Source organism: Vanessa atalanta, chromosome 6 (assembly GCF_905147765.1).
Source record: "Vanessa atalanta chromosome 6, ilVanAtal1.2, whole genome shotgun sequence".
Taxonomy (NCBI): domain Eukaryota; kingdom Metazoa; phylum Arthropoda; class Insecta; order Lepidoptera; family Nymphalidae; genus Vanessa; species Vanessa atalanta.
The window spans coordinates 10675464-10684009 of NC_061876.1; positions in this window are offsets into that span (position 1 = coordinate 10675464).

The window sequence follows — 8546 nt, forward strand, 5'->3', positions numbered from 1 at the left end:
TCTCGGCAACCGGTCTGCCAGCTCTAAGCAACACGGTGTCCGCAAAAAATATCAACAATCGTGCGTCACGCGTCGCTACCACAATAATTAGGAATAAGCTGCTTAATAGAGCTACTTAGATTTAAAATGTCGTTGGACTTTCCAACACAAACACATCTTCCCACTGTTTTTAGATCCGGTTTAGGATTTTGTATCAAAAATCTATTATTAACAAATATGTTTTATAAAACTTTTGATTCAGCAAAACGTATTATAGCAGCGTATTTATCAATCTCAAAACCGTCTGAAGTGACAAAAGTCTGAACCAGCTGTGGATTTTAATAGTTGTAATTTTTTAATACTGATGTTTAATAAAATTAATATTGACATTATGTTCATGTTTCATTGAAAATAAATAAAGTATGTCTGCTTTAAAAGATACAGTAGTATTTTAACCTTGACGAAGCAGTGAGTTATTAAAGAGTTATTTGAGCCGAGATGAGACACGGGGGCACTGTGAGCGTGAGCTGTGAACGTTAAAGCATATCAGTCTAAAGCAAAACGGGTTCAATTCCGGGCACAACTGAATTCATGTGCGAGTCGAAGTTCTAACTCCAATCCAAACTGGGGCAACGTAGTAGAATAAGCTACAAACACATATTTCTTAAGGACAGGAAAAGGAAAGGACTACCATTGTCCAGTAGTAGGACATTACAAGACTTTCAAGAAGTTTTTTTAGGAACAGTTTATATTTAACTTAATACCTGTACATTATGTAGACTACTGACGTATTCATTTATATGTATTGTCAAAAATAAATCTCGCTAGTGTCGACACCTTAGTCGTACGATTTCTCAAATATTAATTTTGGTTTAATAAATTCGTCATCATCATTTTCATTTATAAAAATATAATTGAATAAAACGACTTAGGTAGTATATTGTTACATTAATCAATTTTTAAATAATAATCTCACGTTACACCAAGGATAATTTATTTGTTATCGGGAACGGATATTCAAATCGCCCATTCATAAATATATTGGTTTCATTATTTTCCTTGTGATTTTCCCCAAGCAGACCTCCCTGTGTTATTTTAAGTGGAAAAAACCACTTATATTTTTTTATAATGATATAACTGCCATTTGAATAATTTACGACTGTCATTTGAAGACATTTTTTTAATTTGATTTGAATAGGTTGGCGAACCGGTAGATGGGCCACTTGATTGTAAGTGGCTATCACTCCCGACAGAAATTGGCATTGTAAGAAATATATAGATATATATTTTATGGCATAGGTTGGCCCACATGGGCCACCTGATCTTAAGTGGTCACCACTACCCAAAAACAATAGCGTTGCAAGAAATATTAACCATTCCTTACATCAACCAACAACCTTGGGAACTAAGATGTTATGTCCCTTGTGCCTGTGATTATACTGGCTCACTCACCCTTCAAACCGTAACACAACAATACTGAGTACTGTTGTTTAGCGGTAGGATATCTGATGAGTTTGTGGTATTTAAAATTACAACTTTAATATAGTAATGTTATACGTGGTAAATTTTTAAGTAAGTATTCAAAACATATTTGAATAATTCATTTTAATAATCTATTTGTGTAAATTATTTCATAATAATTTCAACCTTAAACGCCTTAATTATATAGTTGACTGTATAGAATAGTAACAATACAGCCAAATAGAATGGAATAAACATGAAAAGTTAGATCAGGTAGTTAATAGCAGTTATAACATACTTAAAAATACTCAAAGTGGCTCAACCAATACGATGAGTTTGATAGTGTAACCAATTCTCCATATAACAGTAGATTGTATAAATCATACACAGGGATATCCCTTTTCAAAGCGTACGTGAAGACGATTTGACATGCAATAGTGAGTCAATTTATCGGCACTGACGTTTACCGTTTAGTGCAAATTATACTATGAAGTAATTCCTATAACTTATAACTCAAAGTATACGTGTTATATTGTTATTTATAAAATTTCATATTTTACTATGAAAGCAACACGATGCGCAAGCATTTGTTTTTAGATGATGATGTTGACTTATTTTTCACTCATCATCTATTCCACGGTATGCTTATGGTACGCAGTTTCTATTTCCGCGCTCTCATAATCCAGTAGGATAAACATTCCGATACGACCAAGTTTTCCGTGCTTTTCGTAGCCTAGGGAGAGAGTGCAGCAGAGATTTTTTAAACAAAAAAATCCCAATGACTATGATGAGACAGGTTCTTAAATGTAGCATAAAATCACAATATTTAAAGAAAAGGCGTAGTTTAGGTCACTAGCATTCGGTTCGTATCCAACATTCGACCCAGATAATTATAAAATTTGACATTCGTTGATAATATGTACAAGATATATATATATATATATATAAATATTTATAAACGAGTAAAAATGAATTCATAATATTACATTTTTTCCACAGATAAACAAACATAGCAGAGTTGGAAGAACACAATTAAAAAGGCCTAACGTGGTATTTGACGATTTATATGTCGAAAGAAATCAAATTTTTCAAGTTTTACTTCTTTCGGCGCGTTATGATAAAAATATAAGAGAGTGATTCTTTATGGGTGACATGAAACTACATGATGAAGTTAAACTAAACCGCCAATTTAGTGTCAAGTCACGCCAACAGACATCTTCATACCTTATCTTATTTCACGATGTTTACTTTAATACAAAATTAAATTATGAATGTTTGAATTGGTGATTGATTATTACAGTAATGGTAACTGAAGAAGAAATTACTATTAGTTCTAATAAAATTTTCAATTTATATTATAAATTTATCATTTTTACAATGAAATATATGAATACTGAATGTGTACCTCAAACTAATAGTAAGTCTTATGTTCTAATAACCAACAGATATTTAATATCACTACGGAACTCTATCTGGCTAAACACGAACTTCTCTGATTTATTTTAAATTCGATTGCGTTCACAGCGTATTGTTTCGCACGGTTAACTCAGTTTATTGTTATAAAAGAAATAAACGTAATTTTATAAATAATATTATTATTATTTATACGCTTATTTAGTTTCAATCGAAAGATATGATATCGATTTCAAATTATAATGCGACTTTAAATACAAGGTTATCATATAATTTTATTTAGATTAAATTACCGTAAAAATTACCTAATAAATAAATGTATTTTATTATTTATATAAATTAAACAGTTTCAAACAATAATAATTTTGTTTATACGTAATAAATCTGTAGTAATACTTTATGTATAACAAGAATCAATGAACGTATTGATGTATACTAAATTTATATTAAAATGTATTTTTTGGGACTGAGAAATTTAAATTGAAATAAATCAATTTACATATTCATGTTTCATATGATTTTGAGCATATGTTCGCCGTGGCGGACGTGATTTGTGCAACTGGTGCTCTAATGTTTCTGGTTTATTTGCGTATACATATCTTCAGATTAATTAACCAGTAATGTCTAATACCACGAACAAGGTGACTATTTAACAACACAATTTCATTAATTTAATTGTTCGATAAATAATTAATTTTATAAAATTACTGATACAAAATACTAAATATTGGCATTGCAGATTTCTGGGGCAACGTATTCGATTTTTTTTTATAACCTGATGTTCACTCAGGTCATCGAACCTTTGCTACTAGACAAATATATAACTCGTTCTAAAATGTATCGCAAATCGCTCTATTGTTAATAAATAAGGCATATTATTAAACACAAGATTACAACGCAGATGAATAAAAAGCGCGCATTCGAGAATCAGTAATAGCATAATATACTGCACTGAAAAATGAATTTATAGAATTTATAATTTATTAGAACCTAATTTAACATTGCGTTTCATTTTTACACCAAATATAAATATTGGACGACATTGGACAACATCACATACATTACTCTGATCCTAATGTAAGTAGCTAATGCACTTGTGTTATGGAAAATCAGAAGTAATCCAAGACAACATAGAAAACTTATGAACTTTTTCTACATTGACTCGGGCGGGAATCGAACCCGGGACCTCGGAGTGGCGTACCCATGAACCCGGTGAACACGCTACTCGACCAAGGAGGTCGTCAAATAATATTTATTATTATTCAGAAACGGTATTCTAAAACATGTAACTATTTAACTGAACGGGCCTAAAACAATTGCAGTTCGATTCGAAACAATCAATTGATTGTTTGTTACGTGACAATCAAATGTACTTCCCGGATTTTTGTAATCGCTTAAGTCACCATTAGCTCTTAAACGTAACGAGGAACTGTAAACGATGACGAAACGTCTACGTGAGGTAAGTCAGATATATATGTTGACATTACGGGTTTTTATAGATGTTTAACTTTTGCACAGTACCTTCAGAACATTACAAACTTTATAATGACTCAAATGATTTATCAAGCTATATGTAAATGCATTTATCATGGGTTTGGTTTTGTACAGGCCCGTCTAATACCAGACAATCATCACCAGAAACCAGACAGATATTTATAGTACTATATTTACTTCCCAACTATTGGTCCAATCTGTTGAACCTCCAAAACAATGTTACTCCAGTCATGGTAATTGTAGACTTCTGACTAGGTGTCACTTATCACTTTTTCTACTGCTGTATGCTCCAATAGTTTACCTTTCATATCGAAAGGTATGGTCCACAATATGCAGAAATATTGAAACTTGTATTCTATAATTAGCAGAGCAAAGGTACAGAGCAGAGCAAAGTAATGATAACATAAAAAGCAGGTAAATAAATTCCAAATGTCTCTTAAAATACTGTTACCTAAAACCAAATAATAACATAATATCAACAAGAAAATAAAACTTAAGTTTAAATAAGATCTTGTTCATATATATTGTATAACAATTGAGTTTTTATGTCTAGTATCTATTATATTTTTATATATAGTATCTGGATATCATTAAATAAAACATTAACTTATAAAAAAAACATGATACAGTACGTGTTTGGTACTGTAGTATACCGAATGTGTGACCGAAAAGAGAGATGACTTAGGAGCAAGTTTAACTTGTATATCAAGTGCGTGCGTTGCCATAGATTTCACTTAAATTTGAACCCAGAACCCTGGTATCTGCAGCCTTAGAAGATGACTACAAGACTAATGAGACGGTTTACATGAAACTGATAATAATACTCTGACAATAACCTATAATTTTGTTGTACATACATATATGTTTCATAGTCAGCTAACTCTGTACCAACTTACTACTCTTCGAAGGCTTCTGATTCGATAACTTTTATGAAAGTGCACATATTTAGTACCTTAACATAGATTGAAAATTTACTCGATATTGAATATTTATGGTTAAAGAATCTTTATTACTATACGAATTAGACTATTGGACTGAGAACCCAAAAGCATAAACCATTATACAATCTAAAGAAACACAAATAAAGATTTATAATATTAAAGAAAAAAGAAATTAATTGTGGGCAGTGTCAAAACTATAGACACTAAGCGACAGATAGGACAATACTCATTAGCTCGCACCATAGATGTACAAAGTGTGAATCAAAACCTGTACTAGATATGACATTGAATGTTATTAGTAATGCGTGATATTTATAAATGATTAAATAAAAAAAAAATCAATTAACTTGATTGACTTAACTTGACTTGAGACTGATATTAAAATATTAAAGTAACTAGATATAACATCTTGACTTGGCTTAGTTTTACGATCTTAAAAAAATATAAAGTTAATGATAATCGAATTTTGAAAGCAATGTATAAAAAAGACGCTTTACAACGTATTTTTTATAAGTTTTCAATAACATATATGTTTTGGTAAATAGGTACGTAAAATTTCAAGTCACTTCTGATAAGATTATTAAACCAGTTTTAAACCAATTTATGAATTAAGTTAATTGTGTACTTATCTCTATAAATAAATTTAAATAAGTAAATATTTCGCAAACAATTTGATATCATTCAAAATATAATTTACCAACAAATATCTAAAGCATTCAAGATTAAAATCTATTTCTGGTTTCTTAGAACCGATTCTATCGTTTATTTTGTATATCGTTATTAATTTAAACGCCCTTTGTAAGGCTTAATACCCGATTCCATTAATAAATCACTCAATACATAATATATATATATATATATATATATATAATAAGAATTACTTACAAATAAAGTCTTAAAGCATTCATAAATAAACATCATATTATATAGACTTTATGAACAAGATAAAGGTTCCACTAAGTTTTTAATTGATATCGAAAATAATTGTATTGATATCAAACGATTTTCCGCTTAGGTATTAACATTATTTACTCGTTTTTAATGTATACATAATCACGCAAGGACAATCGATACAGCTGCATTATCATGCAAAATAAATACATTAAGACAATGCCTTGTTACATGACTTTATATAAAAAATGACCTTGAAGCCATTGATAAATTATTTTAAAGAATAAATGTAAGAGCCTGTAAAATTCCCACTTCTGGGCCTCCTCTTCCATTAAGCAGAAGTTTTGGAACCTATTCTCTCCACATGCAGGTTTCCTCACAGTATTTTCCTTCACCACCGAGCATGAGATGAATTAGAAACACAAATTAAGCACATGAAGGTTCAGTGTTTTAACGATTACTTCTTATAAATTATTAATGTAACTATTTTCTTGCTTAAGTGTTTTTCTAAGATTCTGTTAGGATCGATCCAGTTTAACGCCTAGATAGGGGGAAGCCCCTATCTAGGCGTTAACTACTGTTGGGTTTTCAAAGTTCATCTTATTTCTGGGAATTATAAAATCAAATTTTACTTTACTTTATTTTCAGGCTTATATTGTTAGTGTAAAGTAATCATTTATTATTTAAAATACACTAGCACTCTTTTCATTTCAAATCTATAATGGTGTTTGTTTTATAATAATAACTTTAAGTATAAAAAACTTCTTTGATTGATTTTTGAACTTTGCTATTATAAATTTAAAAGGTTTCCTGAGATCTTTTTGTAAGCGGATATTAAAATTACTCTCTCTAAGTCGGGTAATAGGTGTAACCAATTAATAATTTATTCCTTGTTTTAAATTAAGTATCACAACTTTACGAACACTTATAAACCAAAGCTATACAATATACAATAACGTGTATACAGCCTATAAATTTCCCACTGCTGGGCTAAAGCACCCGCAATCGTTGTTTTAACCACTGGGCCATCTCGGCTCAAAGCTATAAAACTCTTGTGATTGCAAAAAAAGAAGATAATATAATTGCCTTATCTGGTGGCCTTTTTGCAAACCCGTCTGGGTATGTACCCAGTCATCATAATATATTCTACCGTCACGTATCAATACTTCGTGTTGCTGTGTTCCTCTTTGAATGTTGAATGAGCTAACGTAATTAGAGGACACACTATCTTAGTTTTCAAAGACAAAGTCTATAGTGCCTAAGTACCTATAGTGCCTAAATAGGCAGTGGTGACTACATGTGTCATTTGCCCGTCCGATAACCAAAATGATATAAAATATTTTATTTTATTTAAATACTTTAACTTTTGTATTGATTAATAACGTAACAATTTCAAGAAGGATATAGAGAGGTGGGATTAAGGAAATATCAGACTGTTTGATTGACATATTTATGACGTCATACTTGACTAACAGTTCAGCAAACCTAGAAAGCGGAAGAGGAAAGTCCTAACAAAGGACCTCTAAATCGTTTAAAAGTACATGACACTAGACAAAGACGTCATATAATTTCCTATAATGCATTCCATATACAATCGGCAAAATTTCTACGAATCAATTCAATCCCGTTATTCACAAGGTAACTTCCAATTCGAAATATTCGTTTTGAAATCATGACGTGAATGTCAATCTTTATATGAATAAATGTTTATATGTTTCTATAAAAGGAATGTTTCTCTTTTTTTTTGTTTTAAATTGTATTCTTTTTTTGAATTGTCCTTGAGGTTTCACGTTTCACTGCGAGGAATTAATTCTATTTGAATGGGGTTTTTTATTCAAATAAATATCAAGAACCAATATACTGTTGATACTCACATTCTTTAAATATCGTAATGGTATACCCACATTTGTTATTTTCGATATTTTACGATTGAGCGTCAGCGTTGTTTTAATTCCAAAGCTTGGGTGTTGTAGGATGTTTGAAATAAAACAAAAATTAGTCATTACCGAATATTAAGGAACTTTATTTGATAAATAACAGACATTTTTTCTTTATTCAATATTCGCAAATAGCAATATTTGTTTTTTTTTTTTTTTCAGTCAAACATTTCATTACTAGTCGAAACAGTGCGAATAATATTTTGATATGAATCGGTTAATACATTAATTTTAGTCCCAAATGTGCTTTAAATTTAGAAGATATAACTTGTAAATATTTGGTAAAGACAATTATAATCAATTTAAGTTGATATAGAAATATTAGTCATTAGAAATATTTTTGTATATTTTGTATTTAAACATGAGTAATAGAAAATATGAATACATTTCTTAGTACTAGCATAAAGAATCACAAAATTCAACGTTCACA